This window comes from Ostrea edulis, chromosome 10 (assembly GCF_947568905.1).
Source record: "Ostrea edulis chromosome 10, xbOstEdul1.1, whole genome shotgun sequence".
Classification (NCBI taxonomy): Eukaryota; Metazoa; Mollusca; class Bivalvia; order Ostreida; family Ostreidae; genus Ostrea; species Ostrea edulis.
The window spans coordinates 18,620,218-18,645,345 of NC_079173.1; the positions used below are offsets into that span (position 1 = coordinate 18,620,218).

General features: G+C 34.8%; 1 protein-coding gene and 1 long non-coding RNA gene across 5 annotated transcripts in view; both read left to right on the forward strand.

Annotated features, from left to right (window-relative positions):
* The window catches only part of LOC125682897 (leucine-rich repeat-containing protein 15-like), a 334,249-nt gene that overhangs the window by 184,027 nt on the left and 125,094 nt on the right, over positions 1-25,128 (forward strand). The window lies entirely within an intron of this gene.
* Positions 7,020-24,641, forward strand: LOC125673073 (uncharacterized). Of its 3 annotated transcripts, XR_008799409.1 has the most exons (6): positions 7,020-7,518; positions 9,171-9,248; positions 13,398-13,451; positions 14,724-14,777; positions 15,805-15,934; positions 20,029-24,641. It is a non-coding gene; the product is annotated as an uncharacterized LOC125673073 (long non-coding RNA). The 3 variants fall into 3 exon arrangements; XR_008799407.1 differs by having other exon boundaries at positions 14,724-15,934; XR_008799408.1 differs by lacking the exon at positions 7,020-7,518 and adding an exon at positions 7,526-7,882 and having other exon boundaries at positions 14,724-15,934.

Below are 25,128 nucleotides of genomic sequence, written 5' to 3' on the forward strand. Positions count from 1 at the left end.
CATTTTTGTAACTGTCGGTCGGAGTTGCCAAGGGCACTTAAGTTATGCATTAAGCAGCCACTGGAATTATCGACACGTTCTTCAAAAAATCAATCTACATAGCTACTACTTTAAAAAACAAACATTATAGACTTTCAATTTTCCATATATACTCCGTTTTCCTGAGCAAGATATATAACTCGCGGCAGGTGTAAACGGTCAACAGGGGATTAGTTTACCTCCTAGGCACCTAAGCCTACCTCTGGTATGTCAAGGGGTCCGTGTTTATCCTACTCTTAATTTGATCTTCTTTATATGAGATATTAGAGCACTGTTCGATATGTTCACCTTTTCCATTATTGGCTGCATATGAACAAGTGAATATATCGACACATGACCAATATCTGAAATCCCACAAAGAATGCGAAATGATGAGAAGGGAAACACGAACCAGAGGTGGAAGCAGGTATCTTCTAAATAGGGTAATGTTTCTGAGGCTTTCTAACATTTTATAGGATACAGTGACGAAAAGATATTGAAATCATACTGATTCATCGCACATGATTGTGATCAAGTGACGATAACTGATAGTGATCATATAATTAACACAAAATAAAGGACAGCACAAACCATGGACATACCAAATGGGAATAAGGTGTGTAGGAGGCGTAAGCATTCCCTGTTGACCGGTGACATCTGCCATGATCCCTATATCTTGATCAGATAAATGGAGCAGTGTTATTTTGCAACAATGATCCTTTTTTGGAGTTCTGGCGGTTAGAGGTATCTTTCGTAAGCATAAAACTAGTACATTATTCTTACAATGAATTATTGTCGTATTTGTTTACGTGTGTGGTGAAAACCACTTTGAAAGGTTAAAGATAAGTTCATCCTTGACAGATCGTTTCCTATCAGTTTGCCAAGAGCAATTGAATGAAATATTCCTCTTCTGTATTTCATTTATTTATCAACGGAATAGAAATAACATCTTTTAAGGTTTTTATAAGTTAATTTTATTAAAAATCAACACTTTGAAATATATACCATTATTTTTTGCCGCCATAAACGTTAGCATGAAATGTCAAACTTAAAATCTGACAAATGATAGAAGTTTGTGATTTCAACAAACATAATGTCTTGTTGTTTGTTGTATATTGTTTCACGCCCTGCTTGCGAATCTTTCACCCATATGAAGAGGTTACTATTTCTGGTGGTTACTATTTCTGGTGAAGGCCTGCACAATTTAGGCCTATTTTCGATGCTTACGACCTTTCAACAGGGATGAATCTTTATCGTGAAACACTTGCTGTGGCACGAAACCTCGGCTTTTGCAGTCTTATCCGAAGGTCTGTCCCATTTAGTCACCTCTTACGACACGCAAGGGGTGCTAAGGACATATTTTACCCCGGAATCCCACGGGGTTACTGGTTGTAGAACCGATGTAAGATATATGGTACTTTGATAAATGTAGTACATGTACAGTGTTGTAGTGCAGTTTCTCGTGCTTTATATGGCCATCACAACATTATACTTCAATGATTATTAAAGGTGAAGATAATGAACAGTAATCAATCTATATCTGGCGACGTTTGTATCTTAAAGTCATACCGCATTAAAGGAAACCGGAAAAAAAATATTAACCCTTCCAGACTCCTGTTGTATTTCGACATAACAAATCATGATAATTTATGTTTAAAGTTCGTTTAAAGCTAATTTGACAAAATATCAATGGTTACACTGAAAAGCCTGCTGAATTCCACAGTTAATGTTTGATGGTATGAACCCTGCATTGTTCCGCGGTAAATGTTCAGTATCATATTCAATTACGCAAACTCCCGCGGTGAATGATGGAAGGTGAAGATAACGAACAGTGATCAACTTCTATAAGCAATACAAAATATATAGTTGGGCAAACACAGGCACCTGAACACACCAGAGGTGGGATCAGGTGCATAGGAGGAGTAAGTACCCCCTGTCGACCGGTCACACCCGTCGTGAGCCCTATATCCTGATTAGGTAAACGTAAAAAATTCTACAATTATAGAGTCCCGAAGTGTGTGAACTCTGCAGTCCCACAGTGAATGGTCGATTGGGGTATCCAATACAACCACCCAGTATGGTCAGCTCTGAGTACGACGCTGTTATATGTAAATCAATCTAGATCTGAAGTGATGCTGATGAAGCTGTAGTGGGAGACGTCCTGGTCTTAAATCAGTTTCTCGGAGCTCTCCTAAATCTAGGCCTCGATATACGTTCATCCTAACTTTAGGGCATCATAATCTGTTTGTATAAATATGGCGAGAATCTTGATATTGATATGAAGAACTCATAGAAATCTTGAAAGTATATTTAGAGATATAACAACCCATTAGATTGCTTAAATGTATTCAGTTGAGAAATATGGGGTCCTCTTCTTGCCGTTCACTGTTCGTTATCTTCACCTTTCATAACATACTAATCCACACAACTCACTAATCAAATACAAACTGGTATGCCCTTTATTTGAATAACGATTGCCCAATCATTTATATTTATGACATTGACGAGAGTACATGAAAGTATGTCTCCTCTTTCCAGAAGGATAACACATTGTTTAGTGTATTAGTCTTCCGCTTCTCAGTAAAAGTTTGTCCGGGCCATAACATTTTTGCCTTTTGACATAGGCCTTTGATGTTTAATATGTTGGTATACCATGATATGACAGTGTGTCACGTGCTATTTTTGACGACTTTTCACTTTGACATTTTATGTAAAGGTAAGATTATACAATGTTTTTGGACATTCTTGATGATTTTTGACCTTGACTTTTTATGTCAAGGTCAAATAATAAAAACAATTGGAAGATGTTTTTTTCCCGGAAAATGGAAAGGGAGACAGTTTTAGTGTGCTAAAATAATTATTTCAGCTTGTCAAGGTATATTAGTTCCATTTTTAAATATTTCTATAAAGGTAATGCCTGGCTCAGTGGTGTCGAATTGAATTCATTTAAATAAAAAAACCACAATAGTATATGAAACATATGCGTGTGTTCTAGTATCACGATCTCTGTATATTTTTAGAATGCTTATTCAAAGTAAGGAAATAAATATACTATTATATGAAATGCACTTGTATTGGTTCGAGTATCACGATATCCGTTTATCTTTTTTATTTTTATAATCAAAGTTGTAAAAAACATACTAGCATATGCCAAACGCATATAATATCCATTTCTTTCTCATACATTTTCTTACTTTATTGAAATATGTTAATGGTCTTACAGTTTTCTAGTTTATAACATAATTATATTGCATATACGATATCTCTAAATTTATATAAGTTAATATTATTTGTTTTTTCTCTACCTGTATGTGTCTAGATTTTAATTGTCTATTCGGAAATATGTCACAAATATATGCATATATAAAAAAAATATAAATGAATAGCAATGGTCATGAGTAGTGAGGACGTCCTAACTTAAAATGTTGCTATGATATCGAGAAACATCCTAAGACGTGTCCTAAGTTGACCTTGGGATGTTCCTAACTTTTTCCTAAGTTCTATCTTGCGACAGATTTCAGGAAATTTTCGTGAACATGTCTGCAGGTCCCCACAAAATACTATTGCAGACGATGAATATCTGTTTAGTTAATGCAGTATGATTTTTATGGAATTAATAGATAAAATGAAATCATCAAACATGCCATGTGTCACACACCGGTTATTTAAACAACAAGTCATTTAGGATTCATCACATCACATATTGACGGTTTTATTAACGGCAGCCATTGTGCACAACTTTATTACCTACATATAATGTGAAAACTCAATTCGAGATTTGTAATATCACAGTATGTTGTAGCTCTCCATTCTCTGATTCTGTTGCTGAATGATGTAATGTGAAAACTGTAAACTCACTATCTGTTGAAAGTACAGGTTTTTTCTGCTTTCCCTGACTAAGTGCACGGTAGTGATGTAACAAAGGGTCAATATTATGGAAAATAATAACATTTATGCTTATAGAGTATATAGGTGTCAATTATCCTATTTGGGATCACGCATAACTTTATCCCGTTAGGGGCCTCACGTTTTTGTAGCCAATCACTGGCTTGGCAAGACTTGCGATAGCTTGTGTTTTGCATGCGTTAGCCTTTCCATATACATGAAATTTAATTACAATGTAACACAATTTGTAGAGTGGATAAAAAAATCAATATGTTAAAACACCCACCACCCCAACTTTCTCTCCTCAATGTTGAAGAATACCCCGGTGCTGTGCAACTTTCTATATGATGTGGGTTAATGGTGCTATGTAATGTGTTTAGATGTTGATTTTACATGTTTGTAATACTGTGTCATAATAAAGAGATGATTGTCAATAATTTGTGTTTATTTGTTATCTTATAACGTTATATTTGCCCTTATTTGTTCGCCGTCGTTTAACTCTGGTTTTCTTTTGCATTTTTATTTGTCATCCTAAAACGTAGTATTATTTTCGTTATTTTGTCTTCTTTGGGAGAAATCAGACTTTGATGTACAATTGGATTAGCTGATTTTCCCCAGAGGCTTCTGTTGAAAATTTCTTTTGTCATTTTGAACTTAATGTTAGCCGACTCTAGAATGTGACATATTTTGAGTGATATTACCCTTTTTGTTCATGTCTACAGTACCCCAAAATACACACGTGGAATAGGCATATTCCATAACCACGACTGATCTTTTTCGAAGTCCTGCTTGCTATAAAACATTCAAAACCGTGTATGTTAAGCTCTTCAATGATCACAAATTTCTAACGATGGTGTTAATTTTGATAGAACGACGTCATGACCATGGTGAGGTTTTAAAGAGTTTTATGAGATATTCAATGTCAGTTTAAGATTATTGTAAAAATTATACACTTTATACACCCATGTGATTAAGTTTATCCACTTTCTATCGTAAACACCCTTAACAAACACTAGGGAAGGATACAATATCTATTCTAAAGATATCAAACAAAAACTAGGAAAAGATGTATTTTTATTTTACGAAAGTGTATTATTTATGTTACGAAAAAAGAAAGCCGCATATTTCTATGTAAAATGACTTAAATGTTTTTATGCCAATATGTATTTATGTTGACGGATATTTGGATGGTGCTTTGTGTTTCAGGAAGTCAATAAACGCCTTTACAAATTTTCGTATGTTAGCAGAAATTCGTGGTTATCATCATGACAAGCATTATCAATAAAGGTGAAAGATCACTCCATCACAATGAAGTTTACTGACAGTTTATCACACACCATGTCAACACGAAAACATCAGATAAACAACCTGGAAAATGAAAACAAAATGGAAAAAGATCGATGAAGCAAACACCATAACACGGAAACTTAAAGGACACATACACGTAGCATGTATTTACCACATGATTCTGTTTGGCAAAAAGATGCTTAAGAACTGCACACGGAGAATGTTTTGCACTCCTTTTATTTTTGCTCCTTTTGCCCTCGTTGTCAGTGGACAAATTTCTCTTTTGACACAACTCTGGCAACTGTGTCTAAGCGAATTTGAAAGGGGCGACACAGTTAGCAAATGCAGAAAGGCGAAAATAACACTGATCGAAAGCAGCCTGCATACCGTACAGTAAATATATATAATGAAATAAAAACTGAGAAAAGTCTCGGGGATATACCACTATTTTAGATTTTTTATAAAAAGCACATGATATTTCAATTAAAAAGTGAAAATAATAAACATAGATCAATTTCATAACATCTGTCTGCTGTTCACATCCGCTGCAATCCCTATATCTTGATCAGGTAAACGGAGTATTTTGTGGTCAACATCAGTGTGTAAAGAACGGCCGCAATTGGCATGAAACATGGGAGAAAGTACTTTTCCTAATAGCAGGTTATATTGATAAATCAGAACGTTTTAAAACCATTCATTTTGCAAAATGCTGACTTTAAATGAGAGTGTTGACTGTTCTAAAGTACGATTCAAATTGAATTTGACGATTTGATAAATCTAAATGAGCGTGTTTCTACGCTTTGATTGAAGAAACTGATCTTTATAGAAATGAGGTAACCGTAAATTTGTGTGCACATCTGGATATATCTCTTGGTACCAAATATGGACTTCAAGTCTATTATAGGTGCTCTTATCAACTTCCTGTCAACAAAATTTTAATGAAGCTTCAATTGCTATAAAAACATTCGGAATACAACGTCCGTCGTGAAGAGATGAATAAAGTCCGTGTACGTTGAGACACTACAGTATAAGTACATATATCCGTGGTTTCCATAACAATCCTATCGACCAATTTAGCTAATAGTACTTTGTTGACATATTGTAATAAGTTTAATATTTGAGACTGCATTTCCGTCCGTTACAATTTAGAATAACAGGCAATTTGATATTCAATATGATACTTTCTGAGATTCTCGAAAAAAGTTGAAATGCAGTTTATAATAGACAGAGTGTCTTACGTTACTTCATAGCATACAAAATAAGCAAAAAATTACCTTTTTCCTGAAAAAGAAATAATACTGAGAAAGAGATATCGCATTAAGTGTCAGCGTTCTTAGGTATAGCAATGAATACAAATACATCTATCGATATATAAGTCTATTTATACATGCTACTTTATTCTAAATGTCAAATAAAACACCCGGATACTGTCATAATATGAGCTGATATTTTTAAAACTCCGTGTATGGTGTGTGGTGTATGGTGTAATGTTACCTAGGTAACACATAGCTTATTGTAGCTCTCTCTCTCTCTCTCTCTCTCTCTCTCTCTCTCTCTCTCTCTCTCTCTCTCTCTCCTTTTTATCACTATATGATCCCTTTAAGAAAATTCATCAAATCACACTTATCTCTGTTCCCAACCATTATCATATATCGATCATCATACTGCAATTTATTCCTATTACACTTGCAGAATTGGTTGTAGAATTTGAATTTAAATTATCTTGGTGATTTATTTGTACACATGAATATATATATATATATATATATATATATATATATATATATATACATACCTATTATAAGACTTCAGCTGACGCAAAATATTTATCGACCACCGTTAGGCAGACGTATAAATTAGGCAGACGTTTTTAAGTCTGCCCAATTTTCTACTTGTAAAATGAAATTATGTATTTAACTTTTGAGTAAAATGTGTTTTCTTTCCTTAAATTTAGAATCTAAACTTTACATTTCGGGCAAAAAGATTTCATTTTATTCATAAAAGTGTAAATTCTAGAGTTGTTAAAAACTAGCGTGTATTATTTTGGCAATATACGTTTCACGACTTGTGTAGACATTTTTCAAATGGGCATCACAAACGAAAGCGGAAATATATTTAAATTTCGTTTGATTTTTTCCTTATTCTGAACCACTAGGTGTCAGATTATCTAGATTAATATTTTTAAAGATGGTATTTAAATTTTTTTAATTTTCCAACACCGTGATTTTTTTGTTGCGTTCTGTTTTGCTGTCATGTTACGGAAATGAACTTCGGGAACCTTCGGAGACACCCGGAAAGGATCCAGCGTCTGCGAAGATGTTGTCACGTGTAAGTAAATTTTTCTTATTTTGGTTTCAAAAATGATTTCAAGGCACATTTCTCGCAAAGTATATATTGTTAGGTTTTAGGCTATTACAATTTCCCCTACGAGTACGAATAACCGCGTTGGTTTTCTTCACTGGGCAGCGAAAGAAGGGTCTACCGTCTCCGAGTCTCGATCTCGTCACGCCATGACACACGACTAGGACAATATTTGTCGCGTCGTTTACTATGGTTTAGCATTGTTATAAAGGTTTTCTAGGATATAGATAATCCCAAAAATGTGTTGTCATTATGACCTGCACTCAGCGACACAATGCAGGAGACGCCGTGCAGTTTGCAATGCAATGTGCATTGTCCTTATTTTGATTGTGTACGTATTGCACCACAGGAACCGGTAGTTTTGTCTGCAACAATTGCAGGGTCTATATTATACCACCCCATTATGTTCCCTACTATTATTACTACAGACTAAATGACTGGTCCCTGTCAAAGGCGCATCTTTCAAAGATATTGCACTATTGTAAACAATGGAGGAAATTCGAAAGATATAACTACATGTATTTCTCACCAATTTATGTTGTCCCTTTTTACGTTTTTCATTTTCATGTTTTAGGAATCTTAGCTAAATGTGTCATTACCACATAATACTAATTTATCCACGTTTTAAAAATATCTTGTCCCACAGGGCTTGAAGCTAACTTTTTATGTCACCAGTCCAGTCGGACTGATGGGGTATAATTTCAACCAGTCCGCAGAAAATTTTACCAGTCCAACAGAGTTTTCCAGAAATAATTAAACATATTTCATTAATGTTATTAAAATGAAATTAAACTCAATATGTCTCAGATAATATTGTAACACTTAAATGTGGGATTTATATTTATGAATCAGATTCATCTGATATCTACAGATCAAAGCATGCCAAATGTGTGTATAAAATTTCATAAGTATATTTTCCAAAATGATGTTTTAGAAAATTAACCAGTCCCATCGGACTGACTAGAACAAATGTCAGTCAGTCCGCCAGACTTTTAACCAGTCACAGACTGGCGGGCATATGTTAATTTCGAGCCCTGGTCCCACTGATTCAATATTGAATTGCCTATATGGTTCCTGTGACTGCATATGCTTTTCTATAACTTTCTACTAAGATATTAAGTTCTTGATAATTTCTTCTGTGGAAAAATTGTTTAATTTTGGGATATAAAAAGTGATGTACCTCTTGCCAAACGTGCCAATTACATGACATCTGTCATGTTTTTCATAATTCCTGTGGAAAACCAGGTTAGAATAGGTCCTCAGTACCCCTTGCTTGTCGTAAGAGTTGACTAAATGGGTCCTTCAGACAAGTCCGCAAAAACAGAGGCCCCGTGTCACAGCATGTGTGGCACGTTAAAGCTCAAAGGGCGTAAGCACCAAGCATAGGCCTTTAAATACTGCAGCCCTTTACCGCAATGGTGATGCATGTCTCCATATGAGTGAAAAATTCTTGAGGGGGGCATTAAACATATACAATTAATCTTCAAGGAGTAGGAGTAATTATTGCTCTTAGAGATTTATAAAAGAAAACAAATCATGTAATAAGAATTTATGACATTTTTTTTCTGCATCCAAAATGAATGCATGTTATGATGTACACATATTTTTTATTGTTTTAGAGGAGGAAAGTGTCGATTGGGTTAAGACTGATCTGTACAAAAGTGGCTTTTCTGTTGGACACATTTCTAAATACAATGGTAAGCATATTGAGTTCCTATAATTGATAATAGATAGTAAATGATTAAAATAAACCATTCTGATTTATTTTAACACTGGGTACATGCATGGGTTTTTAGTGAATGATATAATGAATTATATATTTATTCTAGAGTGATACAAAATGCAATCAAAACATGACCTATAATAATCTATCTATTGATTATATTATGGATATCATGAACTATTTAGTATTGTTATAATAAATTACCTAGATTTAGAAAGAAGTAAAGTGTACAAATATGGGTTGCATTAAAATGCACTCTAAATCCAGTGGAGATGTAGGCTTAATTAGACTAGAGTTCTAAGGGTTTAATGGTCCACTGATTTGTTTATTTTATCTACTTTAAATCCCTGTTGAACTAGAAAGGTTTTCAAATATTTGAAACGATGTCACGATGGGTTTTTTTGTGTGTGCCTTTTAACTTTCTTGTAAACATGGTAAAATGAACTGTCATATACTGTAAGGGTCGACCTGTGATCATTTACATTTTGATTAATCATATAATGTCGATTTGAAACAAATTGCAGAAGAAATATGAATTAGCATCTCAAATTACATTAGGAACATCCTGAGGTATAGGTATGTGCATGTAACCATCCCAAAATCATTGTGTCCATGACTGTTCAAAATCTGCCTTTAAAAAATTCCATGTGCAATCTTTGAAATATTGGATCAGATAACTGATGCTATCACAATCATAAGAAATGATGAACTGTTTTAATTTTTTCTTGTTATAATTAAAATTCAAAGAAATTTTATCTGTTTTTAAAGATTTTCTTTTCATGAATTATATGGATTCATTTTTAAAATAAGGCACATTTCATTTCTTATTTGCTATACTATTTCTTGAAGCTTATTATTGTTTACATATTATGTTGGATAAACATAGTGAAGGAAAGTAGAAAGATTTCAGCAACATTTGAATAAAAACTGTAGGAGTAGATAAGAATGTTTAAAAAAGATCTTCCATAATTTGTGATTGGTTTTTATCCAACAAGTTGTTTGTTTTTATTTTTTGACCTTGTGAAGGCTTCAGGATAGAAAACACATGTACAATATCCAGCAGCAGTCAATCGGGCTGCTCACCGATGGCCTGATAGCCCAGTTGGTAAAGGGCTATAACTCCTATCCTGGCATTCCTCTACTGTATGTCTTATACAAAGATTCCCCTAATATCAACTATCAGTTTATACATACCATATGTGTCCTATTGAGCACCCCGGGTGCTTAGAAAATTGAGGGGGGGGGGGGTATTTAGTACTCTATGCTGAAATATTCCCATTAAATATACACATAAGTTTTATTTCATTTTTTTAACACTAATAATTAATCCATTCTTGTCTATATTAAAATATACAGTAGTAGCTATTACTTTCAATTTCACTTGGTACCGTTTGTGTCAAAGACTAATACCACGTACGATTTACTAAGCTTTCGGTTTCACTTTCGCAGCACAACTATGGCCGAGTATGAATATAGTTATGGGATTTCGTGTTTACAGGGATATCTATAATCTGGGATCCATTCCAGGGAGAAACTCTTGAAAAAAAATAGAAATCAACAATCCTATGCATAAATATGCGATTGCTGTTGTAAAGGACGGTGCAGTAGTTGGACACATGCCTCGAAAAATAAGTAAAGTTGTAGCATTCTTTTTAACAACATGGGGGGGGGGGGGGGGGGGGGGGGGGGGGGGGGGGGGCTTTGAAATGCATTGTAAAGGGGAAACTATCAGTACTCCTAAGATACCGGTATTGGTGAACTAGAGATACCATGTATTATGAAATTCAGTGCGGAACAAAGAGATTGCTAGAAAGATTAAAAAATCTGTTATCAAAAAGGTGAGTAGTACTGTATTTCAAAGGAGGGGGGGGGGGGGGGGGGCGCTTAATTTTTGAGAGTTGAAAAAAGGCCCTGGGGTGTTTTTAGGGGTAGGGGCACTCAATAGGTCAAATATTTATAAATAAACTGTTTTTCTATACTGTTGACATTAAAAATTTGTCATTTTAATACATTTTTCTCATGTTTTATTACTCTGCTTTACGAAAATGTGTGGTTTTCTGATGTTGACCTATACTTCTGTTCTTATATGTTTGACATCTTAAAAAAGGTGGCAACATATACATTTGCTTTGGTTATTAATAAAATCGAACTATACCGAGTGGAAATTAATACAGTGTTTCCAATTTCAACCATTAGTATTGACGAGTCGCATAAGGGTAGAGCTACCTTGAATCTGCATAAATGGTATTAAACATGCAGTATGCAGGTATACATTCCACTGATTTCTTGTTCAGTGTTCAGGTTGTGATTGCTGACTTTATGTTTTCCTAGTGTGTGTTTTACATAAAATCTTGTCTAAAGTATGCATGTACTTGCAGAAAAATTAATTTAAAACAACCCGTTTTATAATAGTTAACAAACACACACATGTACATAGCCGGGCCTCCAAAAATGGAAAATGCAGATGCTTGGATATGTTTTGGTAGATGATTGAAATGGAATTCAAAAATAAAATGTTGATAAATAAAAAAAAAATTATTGGCTAAGAAAAAGTGACAATGTTGAAAGTACTAAGGGCACAAACAGCATCTGTGTACATGTGTGTGTACAAATGTATAGTGTCCTCCTAAGAGGGGTAACATATATACATGTAAATTAAAATGGAGAATATGACATGGAGACAAAGACAAAAAGGACTTTAAATCTTGTGTGTTTTTGGGGATTGTAGCCAAAACTCTTGCATATCCAGGGTTTGACATTTACTTTTTTGAGCACTCGACCAGTCGGCTACTTCAAATGATTTTTACTAGACCTGACTTTATATCCACTAGCCCTGACAAACTTTCCAGAAAAAAAACCTGATAGTTTGAACTTTCTCCATATTTTAAAAATACTTCATTTAAATGACAAACGTTAAGTTTGAACCAAAACGTCTCAAAAATATCTTAAGTCTCGTCACGCGTCATTCAATATTTGATTTTCAAACACGTTTTCTGTTTCTTTAAATTCTACCCGGCACGGGTATTCTTTAGTCTATTTAGTATAAAATGACCTCAACCGGCTTTTTATTTATTTTATATTTCATAAGCCCTGCTTTGTTTCTTCCTAACCTTTTCTTTTTTCTCCTGGGACGTCTTTCCTTGAGGACGAGAAGTCGTATTTAATGCCTCGTTCACAGGATGCGCATCAAATTTTACTTCGCATCAAATATCGAATTAAATAGCGTTCACACGGCGGTAATATTTAATGCGAAGTAAACTAATGCGCATTAAAGTTGTATGCATCTCTATTAAAGGGTGCGCGAAAAAGAATAGACTATGTTATTGAAAATTATTTTTATAGATATTTTAATGAATATTGTGTAAATTATCATTTTGCTTAGTTTTTCGTACAAAACTGACATTAGTATATATAGCTGACCATGGGTATGATGCATGTGACCCAAATTTGCCATTACGCATGCGTGTACATTTAATGCGAATTAGCTTCGCTTAGCGTTCACACAGAGCTAATGCGAAGTAAATTTAATTCGCATTAAATCGCGATGTCAATTTTAATTCGAAGTAATCTAATGCGCATTAAAATCTCCGTGTGAACACGATTCAGATTTAATTCGCATTAACTTACGTTTAATGCGAATTAAATTCTTCGTGTGAATGAGGCATAAATATAGAGACATTCCCACACATATGTCAACACCGATAAATGTTTATTACGTAATTTATTAACTTGATAAACACTTTATTATAGTCAATTCAAATAAACTGTTTAAAATCAACATCGAGTAGATGTCGTAAAACATCACTACCGACCGCTACTTATTTATTAGAACTTAAAATAGATTATTCCATCACATGGTTCAAGATTGCTTGCAAACTCTTTACAGTTATTTTCTTTTAGTTAAGAATAAAATATCATACGGTTTAAAGTAAAGTTTCTTGTTTAGTTTTTAACACAACCAGTCGGACTAGTAAATCGACATTTTACCCGACCGGACCTATCATTTAGTAGACTCGGTCGGTCGGACGTGCCTTAGTGTCAAACCCTGATATCATCGCAACATTACTGTGTTAAAATGCATTATGTACATGTATGTATTTGATGTGTAAAATTTTGTCTCTAGGAGAAACAATCCTGCACATCATTTTTGGAAATGGAAGAGTTAGAGGCAGAACAGGTAGGGAACATAATTTTTATCTAAGATTATATATCACCATCACATTGCAACAGTCTCTTTGAAATCAATCAGAAGTGACAATTGGGGATCAATGACAAGTCTACCTAAAGTAGAAAATGTATATACATGTATATATGCATATATATTATAAGCATGTATGTTTTGGAAGATGAAATATATGGCATTGAAAAAATATGTTTATGATATTAAGTAAAATAGTATTGTTCCTTAGGTTGCCGCTTAGAAAAAGTTACAATGTTGAAAGTGCCAAGGACACAAGGGGTGTCTGTAATTGTATGTGTGCAAGTGTATATTGTCCTCCTAAGTGGGGTAACATATATACATATAAAATAAAATGAGGTCCTCCTAAGATGGGTAACGTATAAGATAAAGTGGAGAATATGACACAGAGACAAAAACTAAAAGAACTTTTAATTAAATCTTGTATGTTTTAGGAGATTGTAGCCAAAGCTCTTGCTTATCATTGTACCATTACTGTGTTAAAACCTGTATTATTATACCCCAGTATGAGAATTCTATGCAACGCGTAATCTGATTGGTCTAGACGGTCACATGCCAGGGATAACAAATCTTCATATCTCCCTCTCAAACATCATATCTCCCTATCATATTTACCGCTTGGGCAGCCTCGTGCATTTTCCATAAAGTTAATGTCAAAGACGACGAAATGTATTGTGACGTCACAATAAGTCCGAGTCATTCTACTTCCATAATTCGTAAGGCACAAAATATGCGGGTCTCTGATACACAGTTAAATTGCCTGGTTTTGGTTGATACAAAAACAAGCAAGTAAATCAGCATTCAAGGAGAATGGTAAAACAAAAACTGGTTATCATATCACTCTATTTCGCAGTTTGTATCAGCATTCAAGGAGAATGGTAAAACAAAAACTGGTTATCATATCACTTTATTTCGCAGTTTGTACCATCTAATTCGTTGAGACGCGGTGTTACCGTTAGGGCAATCTCAGCTACATACATGTACAATGTATAGATGAGCGGACTCCAATCTCAAATGCAATTGTGTGGTCTTGCTTTGTTTCGGTATAATAAACAATTTATTGCATGAATGTTCGGGAGATATGAAGATTTATTCACCCAAGAAAAATCATATTCCCCTCGGGCGTTGCCCTCGGGGAATAGGATTTTTCTTGGGTGAATAAATCTTCATATCTCCCTCACTATCATGCAATAAATGTATAATATGCATTATGTACATGTATGTGTTTGATGTGTAAAATTTTGTTTCTAGGAGGAACAATCATGAACATCATTAGTTGAAATGGGAGAGTTAGAGGCAGAACAGGTAGGGAACATAATTTACATCTAAGGTTATATATCACATATCACCATTACATCACAACAGTCTGCTTGAAATGAATCTTTTAAAAATTAAAAAAAATCAAGGAGAATAACCATATAAAGTTCAAAGACTAATTCCAGTTATTAGTCCCCTACCGGTTTATAAAACGAAAGTCAAGTGGATTTTAGGTTTCCTCTCTGTCCGTCTCTCTGTCAATCAGTCTGTCCCATTGGTTTTCCAGATATTTTTGCATAATGCTTGTGAGAATTCATTGAAACTTGTAGTGCAGTAACTACAGATTGAGTTCAAGTTTCATATCTTTTGATGCATAAGTGTGAAAGAAATTAATTTTTATATTGTTATGTCTTTGTATTGATCGAGATTGGGATGTGTTCCAATGGAAGGGCTGTAAAAGTAGGACAACTGAATAGATCGAGGCTGGGGTTGTGTAAATAATATTTTAATTAATTCCACATTTCAAATTCATTAATCGCAAAAGGGAAATATCAATAATTAGTGATCCTAATTGTTTGCGAACAATTAGAGGGCTTCCCACCTTCTACCGGTTTTTCAGTAGTGTTCAAATGCTAAACAATTTGATTTGGATAGAAAAGAAATTCAAATTTGCCGCCTTGAGTGTTGAAGTGTTGGAGATTGAGGCCTTGGTTTCGCACGATAGTACCGGTCAAATATTTGAAAAAAAAAGGGGTGTGGGTGTTGGATAGCCGGCACATATCGGGTAAAAGTGTAATAGGACTTGTGCAGGTGTTTGGGGGTGACTTTAGACCTGTTAGATATGATATTTGGAGGTGTAAAGAAACCGGAAGTGACATTTTCAGAGATTACACATGTAGTGCTGACACTCTGCTCATGCATGCTGGGACTATGAGCCTCATGTTGAAAAGATGGTAGGAGTCTGTGCACTTTACCATGTGTGTAATGGATTGTGGAATTTGATATACAGTTTGTAATTGCTCATCCTATGTGTTCTAATTCATGGAGAAAATGTCTTTCAATCATTTCACCCAAGGAGGCATGCATATGGATTTAGGCTGTGAAAAAGAACCCCAAACAAAATGGCGGCTGGTGAATTAAAAAAAGTTTCTGAGTGTATGATCTGAACGGAGAATAGGAATACTGCATCCCATCTGACCCTGCAGGTAAGTGTTTATTTGTCTACAATGACAGTCGGGATGGAATGTCAATGAGTTCAACTGTCGAGTAAAGTTGCATCATCATTATTATAAAAAAAAAACCAACTGAACTTAGTCTTTATGTTGATGCAGGCAGACATTGATGGAATCTGGCACATGTTTTTTCATGAATGCAAATGGAAATATTTGATTTACAAGACAGTCAAGAAATGGAGAAAATGGGTGTAGGTCAGATGTGTATGTGTAGGTCAGATTAGCTAGAATCCTGTTGTTGGGCATGTGACCGGTCAAAATGGTGTAAACAGCTGATCTAACATACATATCACTTGAAGGGTGGGGGATTTCTTCCTTTGGGACGATAGTTGTGATGTGTGGGTTTGCCTTGCTTGTGGAGACTGGCCCCTTGATGTGTGGCCTTGACCTTTGACCTTGGCCCACGTTCAAGGTCAAACCTCGAAAACTCCATGAGAGGGAAAGCTTGACCTTGACCTCATTTTGAAGGTCAGAGAGGTCACGGGGCTTTGCACAAGTGGTTCCGCGTCTAACTAGATCTGTGAAAAAGTTGTGGGCTCGAATGACAATGTCAGAGACTTTTGGGGGCGAGAATCGTGCTTCAGGGTTCTCGGTTTCCCTCGGTCAACTTCTCTGTGCGAAAGTTTTATTGTGAATTCGTCGAGGAAGGTCTCGCATCTCCACGACTTTCGGTCTAGTAGGAGTAGCGATAACAGGGTTTTCAATGTGAGTCGCCGACATTCGCAGTGTGGTCAAAGTTTTAGAGTTGTAATTCATGATATCGAGACCTATCGAAAATTCCTTGCTGACCCATGTGATATTTCGTTGCTATGTGAAGTGGGAAAAAGGGTGTAAAAAGTGCCATTTTCTCGCTATTCTGGATGACCTTTGACCTTGACCTACTTTTCAAGGTCACCCAACCCATTTCAGTGTGTTCCGTCTCTCTACGACGAATACTTTAGGAGTCGTCAATTTTTTAGGTATAAATCGTGAAACATAGGGGGGCATTAACTCCTTTTAACGGTCAGCTAATCCCTTCATTTAAAGTTCTTCGATTCTACTAATTGACCTGTAAAGGTTTCATCCTCCTATCATTTACGGTTAAAAAGTAGTAACGATAACAATGATTTCTGCCAAAGGTCAGATAACTCCATAAGGGGCCAAAGTTCCATGACGCAGGTTGAAATGTATTAGTTTCTCAAGAAGTGCTATATCATGAACTTTAAAGTTTTTCGATAAGTCTGAAGACGAAAAAAGTTTTTGAAGGCAGGAAAATAATAAACAGAACAATAACAATAGGACTTTCCACAGAAAGATGGAAAGCCCTAAAAATATGAATGAAATCTGTTAATCACACAAGTATTTTTCTGTACTTGGTGAGAGAGGTCTGAAAATTATAGAGTTTTGAATAAGATTATTTCATTCCTGAAAAAAAAAACTATACGAGACAACTGTATGAACTGTGAAATATCAAACTATTATACTAATATTCAATACTGGTATTAAACATGGTAGCATGTAGGGGTGCAACGATACGCTTGCCTCATGATACGATACATTGTATGATACAGACTTGACAATACAATACGTATCATGATACTTTTAACATGCTACAAGTGTATCAATATGAATGATAACTAATGAACAATTACACTGGTTTTAGTATCATTTAATTGCACCTTACTGTTACAACTGCATGTCCAAAATGCTCCCATATTTGGGATTAATGGTTCACAGGGCGAGAAATATTTCACTGGCACCACATTTTTCCATTTCCGGAAACCATCTTTATTTGGACAGGGTGTATTATGGTAACCATCGTCCGTTTGTCTGTCTAGACCTTTTGGGCAAGATACATACTGAACCGTAACATCTAGGATTTTGCAACTTGGTACATTTGATCACCATAATGAGAGGAAGATGCCTAACATTTTTCAAGGTCAGAAATCAAAGGTTAAGGTCGTAGTATCACTAAGTAGGAAAACTTTGTGGGCAGGATACAGACCAAACCATAAATTCCAGGATATTGCAACTTAGTACATTCGATCACCATGATGAGAAGAAGATGTCTATTGTTTTTATACCCCCCGCAACAAGTTGTGGGGGGTATACTGGAATTGGGTTGTCCGTCTGTCTGTCCGTCCGTCCGTCTGTACACGCAATGGTTTCCGGGCTCTAAAGCATTATCCTTTCCACCTACCGTCACCATATCATATGTATGGACTACCCATGGGATGAAGATGTTCCCTATCGATTTTGGGGTTAAAAGGTCAAAGGTCAAGCGCACTGGACATCGAAGTAGCAATATGGTTTCCGGGCTCTAAAGCGTTATCCTTTCCAGCTACAGTCACCATATCATACATATGGACTACCCATGGGATGAAGATGTTCCCTATCGATTTTGGGGTCAAAAGGTCAAAGGTCAAGCGCACTGGACATCGAAGTAGCAATATGGTTTCCGGGCTCTAAAGCGTTATCCTTTCCACCTACAGTCACCATATCATACATATGGACTACCCATGGGATGAAGATGTTCCCTATTGATTTTGGGGTCAAAAGGTCAAAGGTCACACACACTGGACATCGAAGTAGCAATATGGTTCGGTTTGTCATGCCATTTGTTTTCACACTCAGAAAAGAGGTAGTGTATACCTATTACCAACACCCTTTGGGAGATTGGGGTAAGCGGGGGGTATTCGTAGTGAGCATTGTTCACAGTACCTCTTGTTCAAGGTCAAGTTCACAGTATCACTTAGTAGGAAAACCTTGTAGGCAGTATACAAACTGAACTGTTGGGGCTAAGACTGTCAAACTTGGTACACATACACCTTTTGCCAAGTGGAGAATATCGATTGTTTCTCAAGATCAAAGGTCAAGATAGTAGTAGCAGGATAAAGACTGAACCATTGGAGCTGGTACCATCAAACTTGGTACACATACACTTTATGCCAAATAAAAATATTACATAGAGAGTACATGATTGATCTGTTTTTATGATGCAAAGAAAGTATGTCACACTCTGACATTGATTGCTGATACTACTTGAAGCCATGTTCTACAAATCGTAGTGTAAGGAAACACCTTATATTAGCTTTTCACGGGCATATTATGTACCATTGGTGGTACTCTTGTTACAACATACATGTAATCTTAAAGCCAAATTGGACAGTTCAAATTAATCCAGATCGAGAATACCAAACTGCGGTATAGTGTAAAATATCGTGAATCGAACGGTTGCATAATATTTCAGTGATATACCGTGTCTTGGTTAATCGTTGCACCCTTTGTGACATGATACCAATGTATTTAGTCACAGTTCAAGGGAGGGGGAATGTATTCTTCTGTTCATAAGTTGAAATCAATCTAACCTTGCATTTCCAGTACTATCCACCGCTACTATATCAAGTGAGCAGCTAATGAATCGATCTTTGCATACATGTACTAATAACAAAGTTTAATATTGTATGTGATAATTTAACGCAATCTCAGGAAAACAGGGGGGGGGGGGGGGGGGGGGCAGAAACGTGTGGGGGAAGGTGGGGCTACATGTTGCTGCATGTATATGTACATTTCTGGAGATATATTTATAAATAATTTATTGTGATTAATTATATCATTTCATAGCGGTCGGTTATTATGACTCAAGAAAATCTTATAAAGTAAATATCCATACAAGTGCATACAGTGTAGGAAATATACTTTTTCTTTTGTTTTTATCTCTGCTACCAAACATCAGAAATTTAATCCAATAACTCATGTTTTAGTACAAGGATATTCACTTGCAACATTCTGAAAAATAATTTTTAAACCAGGCATATATTTTTATATCAGAAATGAGTCGTCTTTAGTGATCACTAATTTGTATACAAGAGTTTCCCAAGTGACGTATAATTTTCGTAACTTCTTTTTCTGAAGAGTTTCAAAATTTTCTAGTTCTGATATCCCATATTTACCTTTTAATAACATATAGATTATGTAATGTAGTTATATCAATTCAGATTTCGGGAAAGTCATCTTTTTGAAAGTGCTAAGCATATTGTACAGACACTTAGGTGTGATAAATGTAGTACATGTATATAATATTACAGGAAGAAAGACCTCTGGCAAAGACAAGAACAAAGGAGGGAGAACATTTCTGGAAATTTATGAAATCTTCAGTGTGTTTGGACACAGGAGCTATGATATCCATTCTGGTTGCCTCGGGATCGATTCTTGTGAATATAGAAAAGTGGAAATTCAAATGTTGGTTATTTTACACTTTAAAAGTGCTTACTGCTTAGTCCAATATCTTGATTAATCTAGTCTTTTATGATTTTTCAGGCAAATTAAATCTCCAACACATGTATACATTTTTGATAAATTACCCCAAGGACCCTATATTTTTTCAAAAGCAATATATATCTGAAGTAAATAAAACCATTTTTGTTGGGTCACACAATGAATAGAAATGTAGTGCTTATATCATGGAATTTCTGTAAACAGATGATATTTTTTACAGTTTTTAGCTCACCTTAGCCAAAACCTCAAGTAAGCTTTTCTGATCAAAATTTGTCCGTTGTATGTCGTCGTCATAAACTTTTCACGTTTTTAACTTCTTCTTAAGAACCGTTGGCCAATTTCAACCAAACTTGTCACAAAGCATCCTTGGGTGAAGGGCTTTTAAGTTTGTTCAAATTAAGGGCCATGTCCCGTTCAAAGGGAAGATAATCACAAAAATGCAAAAATAGGGTGCGGTCATTTTAAAACCTTCTTGTAAAGAACCACTGGACCAGAAAAGCTGAAATTTACATGAAAGTTTCCTGATATAGTGCAGATTCAAGTTTGTTCAAATAATGGCCCCCGGGCATTGGATGGGGCCACAATAGGGGATTAAAGTTTTACATACTGATATATAGGATGACTCTTTAAAAATCTTCTTCTCAAGAACCACTGAGCCAGAAAAGCTGAGATTTACATGAATGCTATCTGACAATGCAAATTCAAGACTGTTCAAATCATGGCCCCTGGGGTATGATGGGGTCACAATAGGGGGATCAAAGTTTTACATGCAAATATATAGGAAAAATGTTTAAAATTGTTCTTCTCAAGAACAACTGGGCCAGAAAATCTTAGATTTACATGAAAGCTTCCTGACATAATGCAGATTCAAGTTTGTTCAAATCATAGCCCCTGGGGGTATGATGGGGCCACAATAGGGAATCAAAGTTTTACATACAAATATATAGGAAAAATATTTTAAAATCTTCTCAAGAACCACTCAGCCAGAAAAGCTGATATTTACATGTAAGTTTCCTGACATAATGCAGATTCAAGTTTATTCAAATCATGGCCCCTGGGGGTATGATGGGGCCACAGTAGGGGATCAATGTTTTACATGCAAATATACAGGAACAATCTTTAAAAGCTTCTTCTCAAGAACCACTGGACCAGAAAAGCTGAAATTTACATGAAAGCTTCCTGACATAATGTAGATTCAGGTTTGTTCAAATCATGGCCCCTGGGGGTATGATGGGGCCACAGTAGGGAATCAAAGTTTTACATACAAATATATAGGAAAAATATTTTAAAATCTTCTTCTCAAGAACCACTCAGCCAGAAAAGCTGATATTTACATGTAAACTTCCTGACATAATGCAGATTCAAGTTTGTTCAAATCATGGTCCCCGGGGGTTTGATGGGGCCACAATAGGGAATCAAAGTTTTACATACATATATATAGGAACGATCTTTAAAAGTCTTCTTCTCAAGAACCACTGGACCAGAAAAGCTGAGATTTACATGAAAGCTTTCTGATATAATGCAGATTTAAGTTTCTTCACAGGAAAAATTTTTAAAAATCTTCTCAAGAACCACTGGACCAGAAAAGCTGAAATTTATATGAAAGCTTCTTGACATAAAGCAGATTCAAGTTTGTTCAAATCATGGCCCCTGGGTGTTGGATGGGGCCACAATAGGGTATCAAAGTTTTACATACTAATACATAAGGAAAATCTTCTTCTCAAGAACCACTAAGCCAGAAAAGCTGATATTTACATGAAAGCTCTCTGACATATATTTCAGTTTGTTAAAATAATGGCCCCCAGGGGTAGGATGGGGTCACAAGGGGGATCAAAGTTTTACTCACAAATATATAGGGAAAATCTTTAAATATGAGCTAAGATGACTAAGGTGAGTGATGTGACCCTTGGGCCTCTTGTTTAAAGCCTTTCATAATTACCAAATTTAAAAAATGGTCTGAAACTGGAAGGTACAAACGAATCCATTACCATTTTGAATATTCATAACCTAGTATGTTCTGTTGACATGTTTTGTTTAGAATTTTGTTCAGAGAAATGTAATTCAAATGATCACAAAATATACACTGTCATTGGTTTTGGTATACATATAAAAGGTAAATCCTGGTTTGCCATGTTCATAATATATGTCATGCAATAAGACTAAGTGCTCTGTTGTTTAAACTGTGTATTGTTATAGGATTTTCGTTTAGTGTTTATGACTATCTCATGTGAGCATTACTGCCTATGATATTTTCTCTTTCAATATAATTTTTTTGAAAATATGTTGATAAATGACCACTACAGTTTAATTCATATGTATACTATCTGAGTTCAGAATGTTCTCTTGTGTTTTGTCTTATTGAGATGATATATTGTGCTCTTTGACTTAATGATGCTGCTTTAAGGCATAATTGTTGCACCTATAGTGTATTCATTTTCAAATGTATTGAAATATAATGTTTGATAATAATGAGGCAATGCTATACTTGTTAGGGTAGTAATGCACCGGTAATTCAAATGTACATTGATGTCTTACCCGATAGTTTTTATTTTGTTACAATTTTGGTTTTTGATAAGAATTTTAGGTCACATAGGTAATCTCTGGTGACCTGTCTTCTGAGTAAATTCAGGTAACAATTGAACATTTTGTAAGAAAAACGTATGCATAGTCAGATAGAGGAGGAAGGCCTTTACTAAAAATGTAGATGTTGTAATCCATGGGGTAGGGTTTCTGACTCTGGGGTAAGACCAAACTTGGTATACATAGTGAATATGTGTTAAAGGCATAGGATCTATCTTTTATCCCAAAAATGACATCACAATATTTTGCAAGAAGAACTCCAAAAAAACAAATTTGTAGTATTAATTATGAGTTATCTATAGCTGCAGCACTTTGAAATTTAAGTCATTTTGACGTTTTAGCCCTATTTAAAAATGTTGTCAGGAGGACAATATATTAAACTGGTACCCCACTGATTGGTGGCTACACACAAACAAGAGATGCGAAATCAACAAGGGTACCAGTTTAGGCAAATGAGAACAGGGAATTATTTTGTAATTACTATCGTTATCCAATGTGTTTGTAAACATTCTGAAGAACTTTGTGTGATTTTCTAGTTAATATGATCTGAAATTTCGCCACCTTTTTGGAACATGCAACATTTCACCAATATCTTAGACCCTATGCCTTTAAGGTAATTCCACCCCTGTAGAATTATAGGTTCAATCTTATATTTGATTAATGGTTATCTTAGTAACTAATAAAAATGATAACATAAGTATGTTGCAGCATTGATAAAAAATTTATCAATTAGCACGCATATACCTGTTATTGATGTCAGAAAATTACAATTTTCCTTAAATACATTTCATTATCACAAAAACTTGTTAAAACAATATAATGGTATTCATAACAATTTCATGAAACTGTTTCTTAAAAAAAATATACAAATATGTTTGTGAAAAGTAAAGGAAATATATGCATTAAAAATTGATAAATAATTTAATGAAAAAGGAGTTATTACCCTTGGATTCGGTATTTCGAAACTCATACGTGAGTTTTGAAATATTTTATGGTTAACAAGATTATTTACAATAACTATTGAAAAAGACTTCAACAAAATTTATGTTCCCATCATGCATAAATCTTATCAAATCATTGACTTTGCGAAAGCTTATGACATCACAGGAGAGTGGAAATACGTTACACAATTATAAAATATCTTTTTTAAAGGTTGATATTAACATGAAACTAAATTAATATGTGGTAATCCTTAACCAAAATTGTAAAATTCATGATTTCCTGGACAAGGGTTTAGTTTCCAGGATGAGGCCAAGATTATAGTAGCAACTATTGTCTTTATTGTGATATGGTCAATAACCAAATGCATGCTTATTAGAAGCAGAAAAGGATATACGAAAGTGGTGATTTACACAACCCCAGGGTTTTGACTGTACACAGGTCCAAAGTAGTCATATTATTTAATGTTGTATATATAACGTCTCCATATTAGTGAAATATTCTCGAGAGGGACGTTAAACAATACCCAATCAATCATCTGGACTGTATAGGCACTTTCAGGGCATTTAAGTTTTATGAACACATCTTTTATTCTGTTTTGTATGTTAGGATTTAATTTAGGTATGCAGAACAGGAATTTTTCTCAAGATTTCATAATGCTTGGGGCTAGTGATACTTTTAATTAATTCCCATGTACCCAATAAGGCATGTGGGCCTTTTATTTCATGAAATGCATTAAATTCTGATTGATATGTCTTTTATAATTTTTCATAAAATCGATGAAAATCCTATATGTTTTATTAATATTTGACTAGCAACCATACTTGAAAATGATTTGTATACCATGCCAGTTTTTGTTACAAAGTAACAATTATATAATGAATAAATTTCATGTTAAAGTTAACTTTTAAATTGTCTTTTATGTACTGTTTTGAAAGTAATTATTTTGTATAACAGTATTCGTGTACAGTGCAGATGGTGGTTATTTTAATGAATGCGAATAACATGATCAAAGTTAATTAATATTGCTATGGATAATTTATAGGACTCTGTAAAGATTATAAATTAGTCAAAATTGCTGAAGAAAAACTGGTTGAATAGATAGAGATTTAGCAGAGGCAAATGTTCTACAATATGTTGTGGAAATTGAATGGATATGCATTGTCAGGTATAATTTCAGTGAGAGCAAACTTGAATACTTAAATCGTATTCTAAGATAGGTTGTCCCAAAAAACAGTAGCCACACAAAGGTTATAGATGTTTGGAAAATTGACCGGTATTTCATCTGTGCTGGAAATCAATCGCATGCAGTTTTTGCATAATTGTAGTTTAAATGCCGTCTCTCTAAAGTCTTCAGCTGGTTTGGAAAATACTGTTCGCCTTCTGGTGGA